At 47.9% G+C, this 18,401-nt stretch overlaps 1 protein-coding gene across 2 annotated transcripts in view; it reads right to left on the bottom strand.

Moving 5' to 3' along the window:
* Window positions 1-18,401, bottom strand: part of ISM1 (isthmin 1) — an 89,616-nt gene that overhangs the window by 47,822 nt on the left and 23,393 nt on the right. The window contains exon 1 of one of the 2 annotated variants that reach the window (XM_060396848.1): window positions 11,696-14,505. The exons of the other annotated variant lie outside the window; for it this stretch is intronic. The gene's annotated coding sequence lies outside the window, so the exon portion shown is untranslated. Of the gene's footprint in view, window positions 1-11,695; window positions 14,506-18,401 lie in introns of those variants that run through there. 2 annotated transcript variants of the gene reach the window in all.

The raw sequence follows: 18,401 nt of genomic DNA, 5'->3' as shown, positions 1-18,401 counted from the left end.
GTGATGCATTCAGCATCAGTTTTAAAGCCATTTTCATACCTACAATCCCACAGGAAAATCCAGCTCGTCCTGAAAACAGTTACACCAGCTCTACCAGGTGGGAGCAGGGTATGAGCTGGGTCTAAGAATTCAGTGCCCTCCTTTTACAGGATGGTGTGCAGGGGATGGCTGGGGAGGGGCCAGCACACAAAAGGGTGTCTGGGCGGGGCCCAGAATGCGAGATCCCTGGGGCTCTTCCGAGGGAACTGGCTGCTCTGGTGGCACGGTCCTGCTGCTCCCTCAGCCCCGCCCCAACAAGTCTCCTGAGACTGAAGCACAAAATGTTAGGCTTTCCCTTTGGAGTTGCTGTCTCAAAATGAATCTGGACCTTGATAAATGCTCTCTGAGTAGACAGATGGATAAAGAAACCAAATTTCAAAGCCCAGTGGGTGTGGGCACAGCCGACTCCCTGCGGTTTCATTCAGGGCCACCATGCCTGTGGTATATACACTGTGCATGGAAAAAAAGAGCCTGGTGGGGGGCAAGCATGGGCTGAAACCAAGCCTGGAGGACATGGTGTCTTCTCCCCTGAGGGGGTGCCTTGCTGTAACTCAGACAGAGGCTAATAGAAGCCCTTGGGTCAAAGGCTTCTGTCTCCTCTACCTGCAAAGCCTTTCCTTCCCTTGGCAACACAGAACACTCCTATGCCTCCTTACAAACCCTATGAAGATACTGCTTTTTCTGTGAAGCCTTCCCTGATGCTCAGCAGAATCAGTCTCTCATTGTTTTCCTCTCTTTTGTATTTTATACATGTACATATGCCTTCAGTCGCTCAGTTGTGTCTGACTCTTTGTGACCCCATGGACTGTAGACTTGCAAGCCTCCTCTGTCCATGGGATTTTCCCGGCAAGCATACTGCTCCTTTTCTTTGTATTTTTATACATTATTAGAACTTTATTCCGGAGAAGGCAATGGCACCCCACTCCAGTACTCTTGCCTGGAAAATCCTATGGACGGAGGAGCCTGGTAGGCTGCAGTCCATGGGGTTGCTAAGAGTCGGATACGACTGAGCGACTTCACTTTCACTTTTCACTTTCATGCATTGGAGAAGGAAATGGCAACCCACTCCAGTGTTCTTGCCTGGAAAATCTCAGGGATGGGGGAGCCTGGTGGGCCGCTGTCTATGGGGTCGCTCAGAGTCGGACACGACTGAAGCGACTTAGCAGCAGCAGTAGCCGAACTTTATTCATTTTTTGTTCAGTGTCTGACTGATACAGGCATGCAAAAACTAACTGAACTGCAAACAGCTGCACAAGGGGTAAATTACATTAGCCACATTAGCTTCTTCAAGTCCATTCATCCTTAGTGAAAGTCACTCAGTCATGTCTGACTCTTTGTGACCCCATGGACTATACAGTCCACGGAATTCTTCAGGCCAGAATACTGGAGTGGTTAGCCATTCCCTTCTCCAGGGGATTGTCCCAACCCAGGGATCGAATCCAGGTCTCCTGCATTGCAGGCAGATTCTTTACCAGCTGAGCCACAAGGGAAGCGCAAGAATACTGGAGTGGGTAGCCTATCCCTTCTCCAGGGGATCTTCCTGGCTCAGGAATTGAACCAGGGTCTCCTGCATTACAGGCAGATTCTTTACCAACTGAGCTATCCGGGAAGCCACCCCGCCCCCCCCCCCCCAAATCAGGCTTTATTTCATAGACCTATCTTATCTTTGGGTGCTCAGTCACTCTTCCGTTTCACCTGACTCTTTGTGACCCCATGGACTGTAGCCCACCAGGCTCCTCTGTCCATGGGATTTTTCAGGCAAGAACACTGGAGTGGATCGCTGTTTCCTCCTCTAGGATCTTCCCAACTCAGGGACTGAACTCGCGTCTCCTGTGTCTCCTGCATAGCAGGTGGATTCTTTGGCCGCTGAGTATTTTGGCTATTTCTAAAATTCCTCTGCCATTGTCCTAGTCCAGGCTACCACTGTCACTCTCTGCCTTTCAAATCTCAGCTTCAATATCACCTCCAGAGACGGAGGACTTCTGCAATCATCAAGGACTGTCCCTCCCCCAAGAAAGTTCCCTTCCATCACTCCGCGTATACCCTTCATACTCTCAGCCACAAGACAAGACGATTCCATATACAAACAAAACTGTCCTATGCAGTCTGTTGTCGGCCCCCATCAGAGCATCAGCTCCTTGAAATGGGGCTTCTGTCTGTGGTGTCGCTTCTGTGTCTGGGCACTTAGCCCAGAGCCTGGCACGTGGTAGGACCTCACTGCTGCCATCTGGATGGATGCATGCATGCATGACTACGTGGACAAGCAGGATTTTAAAGTCTGATAGGCTAGGCACACTTTCCTCACCCTGCGTGGCTGAAACTACAGCTGGGTCCTGGGGCGTGGGGGTGAGGAAGGTCTCTCTGTCTTGGTTCTTGGCATGGTCTCTACTGGCCTAATGACCACATGTCTTGGTATGGTCACCAGCCCCCAAGTCTGTGGAAAACTATGCTGGGGGTGCCAACCGGGACAGCCGTCTGGGTGGGACTGATTCACTGCTCCACACCCAGTCAGCGCGGCGAGGAGCCGCCCTGGAGGAGCCTCTGGGGAGTGCAGGGTTGGGAAGCAGGGGGCGTGGGGAGGGCTGGGAGGGGCAGAAAGGAGATGGGGAAGGAGGAAGCACAGGGTCCCAGGGATGCTGTTCTTTGGAATTCACTTCTGACCCTGAACACTTTCTGAATTTGCTTCTCTTCAATGTCAAATAGTTCTAAGACTATATCAATGTATATCCTTACACATACTGATTCATCAATGCACAGACTTATATGTACATGAATGAATGAATGAAGTCGCTCAGTCGTGTCCGACTCTTTGTGGCCCCATGGACTGTAGCCTACCAGGCTCCTCTGTCCATGGGATTTTCCAGCCAAGAATACTGGAGTTGGTTGCAATTTCCTTCTCCAGGGGATCTTCCCGACCCAGGGATTGAACCCGGGTCTCCTGCATTGCAGGCAGATGCTTTACCCTCTAAGCCACCAGGGAAGTCCTAAGTGTATATAAATATATATTTGTGTGTATAAACATATGTATGTATATAAACATAAAATCTATTTATTTAATATATATACACATATGGATATATGTGTTTCCCTGGTGGCTCAGGGGTAAGGAATCCATTTGCAATGCAAAAAATGCAGGAGACCTGGATTTGATCCCTGGGTCGGGAAGGTCCCCTGGAAGAGGACATGGCAACTCCAGTATTATTGCCTGGGAAATCCCATGGACAGAGGAGCCTGGCAGGCTACAGCTGATGGGTCACAAAGAGTTGGACGTGACTGAGTGACTGAGCACGCATGCATATGGATATGTGTGCTTCAATAGTAATTTCTGTTTTAATTTTTACTTTAATTTTAAAATATCCTAAATAGCCCACTCTTTCCCAACCAAGCTCAGAGAAAAGCTGGTAATAATGTGGTTATCACTTTGACCTACAGGTTCTCAAAGTGTGGTCCTCAGACTGGCACAATCTGGGAGCTTGTTCAAAATGCCGATTCTCAGGCCCCACTGTCACCCTGCAGAATCTGAGTTTCTGGGGTGGGGCCCAGTAGCCTGTGTTTTAACAAGCCCTCCCTGTGTTCCTGATGCAGGCCAACGTCTGAGAAACTCAGCACAAACATAGGTAAGATGAGGAGTGGGTGACTGAGCTGCAGTTAGGAGCTGTTCTCCTGGGGTCACTTTAGCACAAGAAATGAGGTCCAGAAAATGATGGACTCTCAAAGGGCTGGTGCACTTTTCTTAAGGGAGATGTGATCAGGGAAATAGTAAAGGCACCCCAGCTCCAGTTCAGCCTGGGGAGACCCTCTGAGCAGCCAGGGATCTCCCCACAATGAGAACACCGTGAGGAGAAGGGCAGACCCCTCGCCTTCTGGGTTCCTGAGTCAAGTGACACTCACCATGGACAGAGGGGCTGAGGAGATGAAACCCGGAAGACTGGGAGCACCCTGAACGACGAGACTCGCGGCCCGCGTGCCCCAGCCTCCCTGGGCCCCTGCCTCTCCCACTCGCTTGGGCAGCCAGGCCCCAAGTGGGGCCACGGAGCTTTTCCAGCTGATTTCTCTCCCCCACGCTGTGTGGGCTCGTCTTTGAACAGGTCCATGGGGAGGGACAGGCTTGTGTCCAGATGGGCGACTGGGTAAACTTTTCCAGCTCAGAGTGCCTGCAGAGGATTAAACAAGGCCCAGAAGGGGGGCCCCAAGCAGGCGTAATAGAAATTGTCCATCAGCTTATGAAATACGTGGAAGAGAGATGCTGGGTTTGCAAACGGAGTCTCTTTCACCTGAGTGCTCCATGGTGTCCCCAAGCCCCGCCACTGAAAATCCATCTGCAAGGATCAGTTGGAGACTGTGAAACTCCTAACCTGCAGTTTTCCAGGAGATTTAAGCAATGACTCATGGGTGAAGCTGAAGAAGCAAGATCTATCCGTCCCCTACACACACACAGCAGTCACCATCGAAGCCAAATGATCCTTCTGGAAGAACAAGCGTTGGGTCACCAGCTTGCACACCTGCTTCTGATTCTTCAGGGAGACCTTCCAGAAAACAGAAGCCTGATGGATGCCTTCATCTTGGGGGTCTGCAGTCTCCGTAGGCAGCACCCACTGCTGCCAGGAATCCACCCCACAAAAACACTCTTCCAACAAGCCTCGCAGGCCCCAACTGGCAAGGCTCACTAGCAAGCAGAGCTCCACTCAGCTAACAAATCTATTTCTCTTCCGTGACGACACCACGTGTCTGCTTTAAGGCCGACTCTCTCCCCCCCACTCCACACTGCTGCACGTAGAAGGACTGGTTTCTAGATACGGCTAAACCCGTTTTTTTCACCAAATTCTTGGGGATTCAGTCACTGAGAGCTATAAACACCCTCCCCAGAGCCTACAGAAAAGGCACACAGTCGGCAGAAAGTTCTCCAACTTTCTCCAAGCCCATTACACGGGCTTATGAATGGCTTCTTTCAAAACCCTGAGTTTGAAGGCAGGCTCTAAAGGGTCAGGAGACAGTTTGTTACAAGTGGGTCTGCTCCCGCTCTGACCAAAGGAAATAGTTTCTAGCTTTTCCAAAGAGAGAGGAAGCATCTTGTGCCCGGTCCGCGTTCCCTGCCTCCCGCGCACCTCGCTCTCTCTCTGCCAGACCATGATCTCAGGCCTCAAGCTCGCGGAGTAGAAGATCCCAGTCGGGATCCTTGCCCCTGACCCGAGTGGAATTTCGCCCATTCCAGGTCTTGAACAAAGATTCTCCGGCGCACGTTTGATCTCTTCACGCTCCGCTCTCATTACTCCTTCACACTCTCCGTCGCTTGGAAAAATACAAACAGCATGGTTCAGTTTTAAGGTTAAGAACTGACAGTCTCCATAAACACTGTTACAATAAAAGCTGATTCATCCGCTGCCAGCATTCGGCATCTGCAGGAGGGGGACGTGGAAAACCCGAGCGTCAGACAAGAGAACAAGTGCCGAGCGGCCAACTGCGGGGTGCAGGGTGCCCCCACGTCCTGGCTGCCAAAGGCCTGTGCGGATCTATCTCTGGATGATTAAAGCATTACAGGCGAGGGACAGGGAAATTCAGGTAGCAGGGAGCTCAGGTATAAATTCCTGACCTATGAAAGACACAAAGGCATCAATGATCCTACCCCTGTGAGGTCGCAAAAATGAAAAGTGGTCCATGAAGAGGTTATACAGTCATTCTCCGGATGCTGTAAACAGGGAGAAGCAGAGGGTGAAATGGATGGGGGCAAGGTCTTCCTTGAACTTCAGCACCTTCCACCCTCAGTCACCCCAAATATTTAGGTGCTGAAATCACCTCATTCACTGGGATTCATTTTAATGGTGTGTGGGCAGATGAGCGTCAGTATTCTTATTCATTTACTCATTTACTCATGTAATTCCTGAGCGCCAATGACTCCATGCCGAGTGCTGGGAATACAATGGAGGGGAGGCAGGGACAGTCCTTGCCCTCATGGGATTTATAGTCTCCAGCAGGGGTTCCCAAACTTTGCTCACTTCCTGATTTCCAGGTCACGCTGCATGCCATTTAAATCAGGGTGTCTGGGTAGAATCTGGGTACTAGTACTTTTAAAAGACCCCTAGGGGTTCTGATGTATAGCAAAGTTTGGGAACCACATAGGATTTTTAGCTGACTTGCCAGGATTGGCCTGCTCAGTGAGCGTGGAAGCCTGGCCCTTGGCTCACCCCAGCGGCTCCTGCTCAGCTTGTGAAACTCCACAAGCCCAGAAGGACTGCATGGACACATGACCCCACACCTGATATGATAATAGTATAATATATTCGAAAGCCAGGCCATCCCAGAAGCCCTAAGCCCTCTGGTTGCCATATCGATAAGGTCATTTCACGGCATGAGTCCTGGAAGCAGACACCCAGCAGGTTTAAATCACCCAACATCTTTGTTAAGGTTGAAAAAGAGAACTTGCCTCTTAAGCCCTTCCCTTCTGTTCTCTCTGAGCTTTGATACTCAGTTCCCCTCCAAGCAATCAATGGAAATCCATTATAGACTTTCTTGGACCTACTCCTGGATTTTCATCAATTTAGAAAGGAAACATTACATTAAGTCTTTTTTTTTTTTTTTTTCTGGAAGGCTCCAAGAATTTTTAAAAATGAGAATAAAGGAAAAGAGAAAGAAAAGCGGAGTCTGCTTTGAAGTTGCAATGAACACACACAAAACAAAGCGAATGATGGGTCTCGAGAAAAAAGCTCCAGGAGGAGGAGGAGGCTGTGTCCCCGCTTCCCGTCGCATCTTCTTGAGGATGAAGTGGTGCCCACTCAAACCGCCGGGGCCTGCCAGTTGGCCAACTCAGCAGCATTCCACTATAGAGATTAAAACCAACTTTATGATTGTGGTGCAAATAATAAAGAGCCTGGCAGGATTTCCTTCCAAAATGAAAGCTCATTTATTCTCCAAGGTGTATAATTTGGTTGTAAATGTTTCCTTTGGGCCAAAACATCCCAGATTGGGTTTTTGCCTGGAACACATCACTGCTTTGCAGAAGAAAAATGGGCTCCGTGTGGTCCCTCTGCATGCCATTTGGCATGGCCTGCTTTGGCTTCACGTCTAGCCTTGTGGCAGCAGTTTAGGGGGCAGAGGCAGGGATGGGGGATCACTAGGCAGTAGGCTCACGCTGGCTGCACCCATTCCTAAGTCCTGGTGCATCTGTGAAACGGGCTGACTCTCTGCTGGTCCCCACTCAGCCTGTTCCGCTCCCTCTCAGTTGCTGGGAGAGTGGACTAGTCTTAGGGACCCAGTTCCATGTACGAGCTGACTTTTCTTCCAAGTCTTTGTGCCTTATTTTATTGATCTTTTTTTTTAAAAAAAAATCATCCTAAAAATTCTACTCAGCAATGACTAATATTTGGATAAAAGCAAAGCCAGATTCTTTCCAGGGCTCATGGGCTGACCACATGGACTTGAGGCCAGAGTTTGGCCCACAGCATTAAGTCAATCTCACCCAAAAGTAAATAGCTTTTTCTCCTATACAAGCAGATTAAGAGATAACAAGGTTTTCTACCATTTTCAGGTTTATCAACTCTCTTCCCGACATCATATACTTTTAGCCTGCTTTTCATTTGCATCTTAACATTAAAATTCAAAGCTGGTGCTATGCTTTATAGATGAAAATATATATATTCCACAGTTTTTTTTTTCTTTTCCTCCCAAACAGCTGGTAATGCAAAACAGGGAAACATCTTGTGGGATCAAAGAGATGGCATCAGAAGTCATCATGTGACATCCCTTTAGGATATCAGAAATTGTTCCTCTAACTCTGGGATCAGGTGAAGGAAGGGGAAAGAGGTGGGCTGAGAGAGAAAACAAGATTACCCAGGGAACAGGGGCACAGTGGCAGAAATTATAGTGTTACAGGAACCAGCTCCAGGAGTGAAGGTCAATGGTCTCATGTATTTTTTTTTAATGTGGATCATTTTTCAAGTCTTTATTGAATTTATTACAATATTGTTTCTGTTTTATATTTTGTTTATTTTGGCTTCAAGGCATGTGGAATCTTAGCTCCCAACCAAGGATTGAACCCCAACCTCCTGCACTGGAAGGCAAAGTCTCAACCACCGGACTGCCGGGGAAGTCCCAGTCTCGTGTATTTTGAAGTCACCTGCTGGGAAGTGATGGAGCATACTTTCGATCAACTTGAGATGCTAGACCAGGAAATAATGTGCCAGGCAAAAGGTAACAGGAAAAAAAAAAAAAAGCTTCCAGTGATGTGTAGACATCTATTAAGATAAACGATCGACCCACTTGTCAAAATTATATGAAATTTTCTAGTTAGTCATGGCCACGTGAGTCAGCTCACAGCTATACACAGAGCTCATGCTCTGCTTTTTGGATAATCACCAGCTACTGGACATCAGCGGCTTCCCAGGTGGCCCTGGGGGTAAACAGGCTGCCTGCCAATGCAGGAGACATAAGAGATGCAGGTTTGATCCCTGGGTCAGGAAGATCCCCTGGAGGAGGGCATGGTAGCCCACTCCAGTATTCTCGCCTGGAGAATCTCACAGACAGAGGAGCCTTGTGGACTACAGTTGATTGGGTCTCACAGAGTTGGACACATCTGAAGGGACTTAGCATGCAGGCACTCACTGGACATCAGGCCCCTAATTCAAGTGTAGCAGAAAGAAATATTCTTGAAGCAGAACGGAGTGAGGAAATGCTAGAGAATAAAGCTTTCTGATGATTCATGCACAAAATAAAGATTCTAACATGAACTGGGCAGCCACTGTGCCTCAGTCTCCAGGTCACCGCCTGGATAATGCCTAGATAATTCCTAGGACTTATCCAGATAGATAATTCCTCCAACACTTTCAGTCACTGCCATAGGCAGCATGTTGCCCCCCTGCAACTGGGAAAATCAGATCCATACAGTGTCTGGAAACCACAATACTGACACATGATGAAAAAGTGGTAGAGGAAATTCTGACTTTCCTTAGTGTTAGACCCACAAAAGAAAGGGATTCAAACCACGCCTGCTGTGTGAAAGCCAATTTTGCACTGTGGTTAGAGGGTTTTATTCTAGGACACACACATCACACTGCGATAAAAGAGAAGCCAAGAGCCGACTGCTTTTTGAAAACTCTAATTCTTTCCTACTTCACTACCTTATGTCAATACATCTGAGCCTCTGGGGCTGTAAGTCACTTCCTGTGGCGGTCAAGTTTCATCTCCTTGAGAAGCTTTCCATCCTTTTCACAGTTCCCAGGTGCAAAGATGACTTGGCTGAAGTCATTTTGGATGCAGAATGTTGCCCACAGAGGTCTGAACAGTGGGGTTTTAAGAATAATTATCTTTCATGCCTCAGTCCCTCTTGTAAATCCTTCTTCCTCCCACACACTCGTGCACACACACACATCAACACACACACACACACACACACAAGCCACTTTCCTGACAAAAATGCCTGTGATTGCTGCCAAGGCATCTGGCAGAGGGACCCTGGGTCACTAGAACCTCCCTGACCTGTGCAGGCTACAAGCTGCATGATGGGCTCCTTCATCTCAGGGTCGGAAGTGAGTCGGGGACAGCAATAGACACACACAGTGGCATTTAACAACATGATGTTTCCTGACACTGCTTGTTTTGGGTAAGTTGAAATGGTTAATAAGAACAGATCCAGGCCCCCCTCCAGCCCCTGATGGGTCTTTTATTTATTTTAAAAAATCTCTTTTCAATCCCATCCTTTGTCGTGGTTAAGAAAAAAATTCAAAGAGTAGGACATTTATTATAGTGCAAGGGTTGGTGAACGTGAATTGTACCATTAAAAAATCAAGTCAAATTAGGTGGTTTTACATTTAGAAGAAAAAAAAAAACAAATATGAATGGAGAAGTACAAACTGGTCACTTCCTGCTTGTAAACCAGGCCACTGTGAGAACTCAGGGATTTAGTCAGGGCTCTGCTGCTGTCTGCTGTTAGCATGTAAGTAAACCTTCTGGGTCTCAGTTTCCTCATATATAAAATGAAAATAACAATATCCACTCCCCAAATGTGGGAAAGGCATTTTGGAAAGCACATTACTGTAAGACAGTACAGATTTTATTGAACAAGTACTACACGCCAAGGGCTACTGTAGCTGCTGTGAGAAAGGAAAGAGAAGTAAGCTGCCACCCTGTTCTCAAGACTCTTACTCTGATTTGGCAGGCAGAGTGGGGAAGGGATGTGTACATTATATTAGGCTACATTATATTGTGTGCTGAGTCGCTTCAGTTGTGTCTCTTTGCGGCCCCATGGACTATAGCCCGCCAGGCTCCTCTGTCCATGGGATTCTCCAGGCAAGGATACTTGCGTGGGCTGCCACACCCTCCTCCAGGGGATCTTCTTGACCCAGGAATCTAACTTGCATCTCTTACGTCTCCAGCATTGGCAGGTGGGTTCTTTACCACTAGTACCACCTGAGAAGCCCATATTACATATATATAAAATTATATATATATAAACAGTTATGTGTATATTGATATATATATAATTATATAACCATCATGTGGATACATATATCTATATAAAGGGGTGCACTGTACAGACACAGATTAGACCACTAGATAGATAACTGTACATATGTAATCTTCATTTAATGGGTATGCAGTGGGTTTAGACATGAGCCCATTTCTACCTCCACAGCTCACAGGAAAGTTTTTGTGGTTTGTCCAGAATTTTTGCAGCTGGAAAGAGGGAGGAGGCAGTTTCGGGCAGAGCAGAGAAGCAAAACTGCACAGGAGGGCACAAGGACTGGTAAGAGCCTGATTTGGCTGCAAATTCCGCCTATAAAGCAAAGGGCAAGAAAAGCTGATTAATTCCAGATACACAGCCCCTCAATACCAGTTTTGAGGTAAGAAATGGGGGGAACCATTGGGTTTCTTAAGCAAGGAGGGCAACAAATTTAAGAAGATGGAGTTGAGTATTTACTATAGTTTGAAGAGCATAAGAATAGAGAAGCTAGACTTGAAAAGGAGGATTGGGAAAGGAAAGACCCAGGTCACCAAACCGGAGAGCAAAAGGGAACTGTCACCACTGGAACAACAGAAATGGGCAGGGAGCAATGTCCACGTGGCGGGGAATATGAACCCATCCCCTGGAATTCACACCTTTGTGCAGTTCACTCCGTTTGAGTACTGGACAGAACAAGTGACTTGCTTCTAACAAACAGAATAAGGCAAAAGTGATCAGAAGTCACTGTGATTAGGTAGCAGAAATCCACGAGTTTCATCTTGCTAACACTCTCTGGCTGTGATGAAGCCAGCTGCCATATTTGGGCTGCACCATGGAGAGTGGGTTGCCGTTTCCTTCTCCAGGGGATCTTCCCGACCCAGTGATTGAACCCAGGTCTCCTGCATTGCAGGCAGACGCTTTAACCTCTGAGCCACCAGGGAAGCCCTCTATGGAGAAGCCCACATGGCAAGGAGCTGAGGGCACCCTCTGGTTAACAGCCCTGGAGAAAACAGAATCCTGCCAATGACCCAGCTTGGAAGCCAGTCTTCCACCAGCCATGCCTGGAGATGACTACAGCCCTGCCTGATACACTGCATCAGGCTAGGAGAGACCCTGGACCAAGAGTGTTCAATTTCCTGATGCACAGAAATTCTGAGATTATATTAAGCTGCTAAATATTGGAACAGGAGACAAATAATACAGGGAGGAAGATACTTAACTGACCTGGGGATGGTGAGTAACAGATGCTCTCTGAAGTTAAAACCCCAGACTCATGGCCCAAAGTTGTACACACTCATTCTTCTAGGCTTTGTTGATTTTAGAAACTTTTCATAAAAAGGAATCTCTTCACCACCCCTTTCTTTCACTGTTTCCTAGGGCTGATTAAAGAAACATGACTTGATTTTCAACTTCAAGCAACTCAGGGGGGCATTCCAATAGAAAAACGGCAGGAAATTAATGCCATACACACCAGGCCAGGCAGATGCTTCTGAAACTGACACGTAGGTGAAACACACCTTTCCTTTGTCCACCTTTTACCATCCTTTGATTTTGCATTGGTGTTTGCTTTTAGGGGTCTTAAAATGGGAACATATCCTTTTAACAAACAGTGAGTCATCCCAGAAAGGCATGGGGGTTAGTCACTCAGTCATGTCTGACTCTTTGCTAGCCCATGGACTATAGCCTGCCAGACTCCTCTGTCCATCGAATTCTCCAGGCAAGAATACTGGAGTGGGTTGCCATTCCTTTCTCCAGGGGATCTCCCTGACTCAGGGATCGAACCCAAATCTCCTGCATTGCAGGCAGATTCTTTACTATCTGAGCCACCAGGGAAAATCACATGAGCGGCACCAAAATACTCGAATGATAGCTAAAAAACTTGGCCAAGGGATTGTTAAGAAATCTCATTATCTCTTCATTTATGTGTTTTTTTGTTGTTGTTTTTTGAAAAGACTTTTTGATGTGGACCCTTTTTAAAAAAGTCTTTATTGAATTTGTTGCAATATTGCTTCTGTTTCATGCTTTGATTTTCGGGCTACAAGGCATGTGGGATCTAAGTTCCTCGAGCAGGGATCGAACCTGCTACACCTTATCCTGTGGAAGGTGACATTATCACCGCTGGACCACTATGAACATATTTCATTTATGTTTGAATTATGGATGTATTTAGAAAAGTTAATTTTCGTACCTATGAACTGAGAAATGAACCTCAATACAAAACCTTTTATTTTTGTATGAAATATAATTATTTGTAGCTAAATTCTTTTCATCTGCCCTCTTGCTGTGAGAAAAAGAAATTACAGAACCATCTTGCCACATGCTTTGTAGAGCCTGATGATATGTTATATACAAATAAGTAATCACACGCTTTTTAGCAGCTAAGGCTGAGCTTCGCATATGGATCTTCCTTGGCAGTGGAAACAGAGACTCTGTATTTGAACCTGACACTGAGGCAAGATGTGTGGTTGTCTCAGTGCTGAGGGACTGCCACCTGTATGCCAATCAGAGGTGAGCTGTTCTGAATCCCCTCCTGCTCCTGTAGGTGTTTCAGCCTTTGAAAGTGCGAGCGGATCTTTGCATTTAGTCCAGGACTACGGCAAATTTTCCTGTGCCTGAGTTTACCTCTCCTGTCTGTGAGTGAAGGAAAAGAGAAAAGTATCCTCCTTGTGTTTGTTCACGTGTCTGTGCTTGCGCTCAGTCGCTTCGCTCGTGTCCGACTCTTTGCAGCCTGCCAGGCGCCTCTGTCCATGGGATTCTCCAGACAAGAATACTGGAGTGGGTTGCCGTGCCCTCCTCTAGGGGGTTTTCCCAACCCAGGAATCGAATCTGTGTCTCCTGCGTCTCCTGCAATGCAATGCCCCGTGTTTGTTCTTACGTGTCACCATCTAAACCTGGCTAACGGGTCTCTCTTTCACTTGTGGCTAGATTAGCGCCACCTCTTTTGCAGTTGTGGTAATAGATAAACTTTCTCTTCTCAAACACTGTGAGCACTGGGGCTTCTGTCATTCCACTAAAGCAAACATATTATCCAGCTAGTTGAGAAAATAAGTCCATCTTTCCTTCAGACACTGGAATAATTCAGGGAAAGTTGCACCTGCTACTCTTAATGCAAGAATATTTGTGAATTTCTAAGTCCTTCTTCCCTATCATCTGGGTTATAACAAGTCCTACCCAAAATGTGGTTTGCTGATTAGTATCCGGATAAATATTCACAGTGCAAGTAGATGCTGAAGGGTGATAAACGTGACTTTCAAATTCTGGACATGCTTAATTTCTTCCCTGGGTTTTGGCGCTGGGGAAGGACTGGCATTTTCTTTTTTTAGACGCAGGCCTGGTGTTTTGAGAGGTGGTGGGCTGCGTGGCAAGTAACGGTCCATTATGGGTCACATGATAAGGAAACCGAGGGGTGAGGCAGGAAGAAGGCAAACTGATGAACGCACAGGGCCCAGTGTGGTACCTGGAGGTGCACGCACAGAGTGCAGCGGGCGGAAGCCACCATGAGCAATGAGGCAGAGAGGGCCAGCTGTCCTCCAACAACAGGGCCCACCGCTCCCCAGCGGAGGCAGCCCCCTGCCCCGGCCCTAACGAGAATGCATTTTCCAGCCCCCTTGACTCAAGTATGACTGATGGGAGTGGAAGCGATGCGTGTCCCTTCTGAGCTGAGATTGTTGAGGAGACACCAGAGCCTCCGTCAGCTCTTCTCCCTAGTTTTCAAATTCAATGCGATCTGCACTCACCACGTTTCTCCCCATCCTTCAGCCTTCTCTTACTTCTGTTTATTCAACACAGGTTCTATTATTGTAACTATTCCTCTGTAACCCCTGCCCCTCAACTCTCCTTGCCCACTTTGCTCCCTCTGACCTGTTCACCGGCAAAAGTTCAGTTCTGGTTGAACCCAAGGATTTGACTTCTCTAGGTTAGTAGCCAAGCAGATGGGTGATGGGAAAAAATAAAACATCCTGGTTATGGAAACATTGCTGCACTTTGGATTCATGTTCTCAGACCCCTAATGAGCTCTTAGGACTGTTTCAGTGTCCACTGGCCCTTCCTCAGAAGCTCGCCTTCTCCGAAGTTCAAGATGGACTGTTTTGTATCTTCTCTCTCCAAACTTTCCACTTACTGTCCTCACTGCATATTCACTGAGGGGACGAAGTCGTCCCTCAGACGCTCACGCTCACGCTCCCAGCACTAGGTCTGTACACGTAGCTCACCGTCTCCCTCGTCCCAGCTGTCTCAGGGGATGACCACCCCTGCTTCAATCGGAGCCCAGTTCCCACACTCACAGCCTAGCCTTCTCGAGGAATCTAGTCCCCAGTCCTTGCCTCTCAGTCTGGCATCATTAATTTCTCCCTTTCTGTTGGCTCAGGCTCATCAGCATCAAAGATGCCCTGGTATCTCCAATCTTGAAACAAATGAACCAAAACCTCCTCCTTCAGTCCCATATTGGCATGCTCCCCCTTCACAGCAAAACTTCTCTAAGACTTACTTTTAGATTCCATTTCTACTTCCTCATTCCCACACGCTCGTTTATCTGGGAGTTGTTGTTCAGTCGCTCAGTCGTGTCCGACTCTTTGCAACCCCGTGGGCTGCAGCACACCAGGCTCCCCTGCCCTTCACCATCTCCTGGAGCTTGCTCACACTCATGTCCACTGGGTTGGTGGTGCCATCATCCAGGAGAGGCTCCCTCTGTTCCTATAGTACCTCTGAAACAGCATCATCGAGGCACCAGCCACGGTCATGCTCCCCGCTGGCACCTCCGTGTCCTTATCTTTGCTCCTCCGACGGAAGCATTCAACACGAGATCTCTTGCTCGAAGTCACTTTCCTCCCTCAGCTTCTGTGACACAACCCTTGGTTTCCCTTCTACCACTTTGGTCATGACGTTCCAGACTCGGTTCCTGGTCAGTCTGACCCTTTCCCCTGTTCATCATCTTCATTTAGACATCCACAGACATCTCAAATGTCGCATGTCTGATACAGGTCCATCAACATTGACACCATACACTGCCCCCGCCCCCCCTCCCCCCCCATAAAACCAGAAGTTATCTGGGACTCTGAAGTCCAGTCCATCAGCAAATCCTGTTAGTTTTGTGTCAGAACTGTCTCTTCCGTGCATTAGCCATCCACTCCACTCCATCCTGGCCCATGTACCCTCCTCTCTTGCCTGGATTACTTTATGATGAAACCTCTTGACATGTCTGTACCCTTCCTTCCCATTCTCCACAAAGCATACAGAGCCATCACTCAAAGTCACTTTCATGCTTCCTTTCTTGTTAATCTCAAAAGAACAGCCAGATCATTCATCATGACCTACAGGGCCCTGCCTTCTTCTACAAGTTCAGAAACCACTTCTCCCTTACACACGGTCCTTCAGTCTCTTTTCTGCCCCTCATTGTCACGGGTGGGATTCCTCATGCTGGCTCCCTGCACTCGGTCAAGCTGAAGTCTTTCCCACCTTAAGGCTTCAGTATTTGTCATTTTACCTGCCTGAGCTGCTCTCCCCCACCGGGAACAGAAGCTTGTTCTCTAATAATCTCCAGCACCTGGTGCAACCCCTGCATACCAAGGGCACTCAATATGTGAGTCCTGAATGGGTGAATGGAATTGTGGAGCCCTTATTCTGTGGGTGGGTCATGTCCTACACTTACATGTATGTTATTTCATTTACCTGACTGCTACCTGAGAGTCTCTGAAATAAGAAACACAATTCATGTTCACTTAGTTTCCTTTCCACTCCCCTTGACAATCAAACAGCAACTGTAACATCACAGGGTTGAGGCACTTGAAATGGGCATCAGCTCCAATTATCTTTGGCAAAGAAAAACCATGAGACCTCTTAGGGTGCTCAGAAATGTGCTTGTGGGGCTTTGTGAAACAGGACTTGAGGGTCAGTCATCCTGGAATAAGTAGTAAGGAACTGGGCAAGTCCTTCCGTTCTCCGGGGTTTTGATCCCTTGTGTCTAAAAAGAGACATTGGGACTCAGTTTTCAAGGTTTCTCACCAACAGTGACACTCGAGGGTTTCATCTGCAGCCTGCCTTCTAAGCAGAGAGCGTCTCTGTGGCTGCAGGGATGGTGCTGAGCCGGAGGAGCATGCTCAGCCCAGTGAGCAGGTCACTGGGCATGCACGCACCCATGTGCAGTGACGCTCATAAACACGGGCACAGGGGCACGGCTGTAGCAATTCCCTGCCAGCATCTGGCTTTCCTTGGGTCTCAGGAGGAAAGCCGCTGGTAACCCCCCAAGGTCACTCCAGGTGGAACACTTGGGCTTTTGTGGATACCGAGCTTTTCTTCGAAAGGGAGCCTGTGTAGCCTTCAGGCAGCTCCCGGCATCCAGGCGGGCTCCATGGCACTGGCGGGTTTCCACAGCCCTCCTTCCATTGCCATCCTAAGCAGCATGCAGAACCCCAACCCGAAAGAACAATGGACACCCCCTGGAGCCCTCCAAGTAAAGTAAATTGAGTTAATGGTTTGAGCCATCTTGGAGCAACCATTCAGTCAGTACCAGAGGAAAAATGCGTCTCCTTCATTAGAAGGTGGCTTTTTGAAGCTACGATTCTGTCTCTGTTTTCCCCTGTGTTTACAGCCTCATTCTCTGTTCATGGTAGGAAGATGAATTGTGCCCTTCCTGGCCCCACGGCACACGTGTCCCCCTTACTCGGGGCCACATCACTCTGTAATTGAGTTCCCTGGTCACTTTCCTTCTGTTATTCCGCCCTTTCCCAATTTATGAACAAATGGAAGGCCAAGGGTGTGGACATGCACGTCAGGGCTATCCCAGAGCCTCGCACTGGGCAGAGGACACGCAGACTGAAGCCTGTGGTGTGGCGCCCACGTGGGATGGCTCTTCAGGGGGGCAAGCCACTGGGTGCCTTCCAGGGAGCCTGGCTCTCACTCATCACCCCCACCTGCAGTTCAACATGACAGTCACTTTCTTGGGATTCCCCAGCCTCTCCGAATATATCCAGTATCTTCTAGTTGATGCTTACTCCCGCTTACAGGTGAGATCTCCTTTCCAAGGTGTCTTTGGAATCGAGTGTTGGCCTCTGTCAAAGTCTCAGCAGGAACGTCGCAGCCCCTTCACCTGGGTGCTGTGTCTGCCTGAGCGCGCCGGCTGAGGAAACTGGAAGGCAGAGGCTCTTTCTCCAGCCAAGTGTGGCGTGCTGCACTTTTCAAGAGTAATGGATTAAACAGGAGAGGACACTCCAAGCCAGGGCTGACTTGGCCACTCTTCAGAATGCTGTATCCTCTGCAGACTGATTTCCCTGCTGTAATAAGTAATCACATATTGGAAGAATCATTGATGGTTCCATTCAGGCTGGTAATGTTGATTGCAGATGCCTCAGTCTCCGCCACCTGGAGAAAGACTCCAAGTCAAGCCAAAGACATCCTTTACAGTATAAGTCATTTCACGAGTATGCTAGGGAATATTTTCCCTCTTAGAAAGGGAATAAGGTGCTTCATTTTCTGGGAATCATACAAAACAACTCAGTTCTTTCCTCGCCCAGCTCTACCATCTGTAAATGCTAACAACTGCCTGAGATTTCCACACCAGGGCTATGCAAAGAAATGCGGTCCATGTGGATACTGGGGAACTGCACAGAACCAATCCAGGAGCTTAGATTGGCCTCAGTCCTTTAAAAATGTTGACTCCATAAAGGATAACTCTAAACAAGTTAATGAATAATGGGATATGAACTTTGCCATTTTGCCTGACTTGGGGTGAAGTGGCCCTCTCATTTGAGGCAGATCTCCCCTCATTAATGACTTTCCGAAGACCTTGCAGAGCCTAGGGAAAGGGTTGGAGCATAAAAATATAACCTGATGAGTCCAAAAAAAAAAAAAAAAAAAAGCCACCATATTGAATAGAAGGCTCTCAGACCAATGGTTAGACCCTGAGGAGTGTTTGAGCCCACGTAACCACAGTGAT

Source organism: Ovis aries, chromosome 13, assembly GCF_016772045.2.
Source record: "Ovis aries strain OAR_USU_Benz2616 breed Rambouillet chromosome 13, ARS-UI_Ramb_v3.0, whole genome shotgun sequence".
In the NCBI taxonomy this organism is placed as follows: Eukaryota; Metazoa; Chordata; class Mammalia; order Artiodactyla; family Bovidae; genus Ovis; species Ovis aries.
The sequence above is the reverse complement of the archived record's forward strand: the minus strand, read 5'-3'. Positions and strand labels throughout refer to the sequence as shown.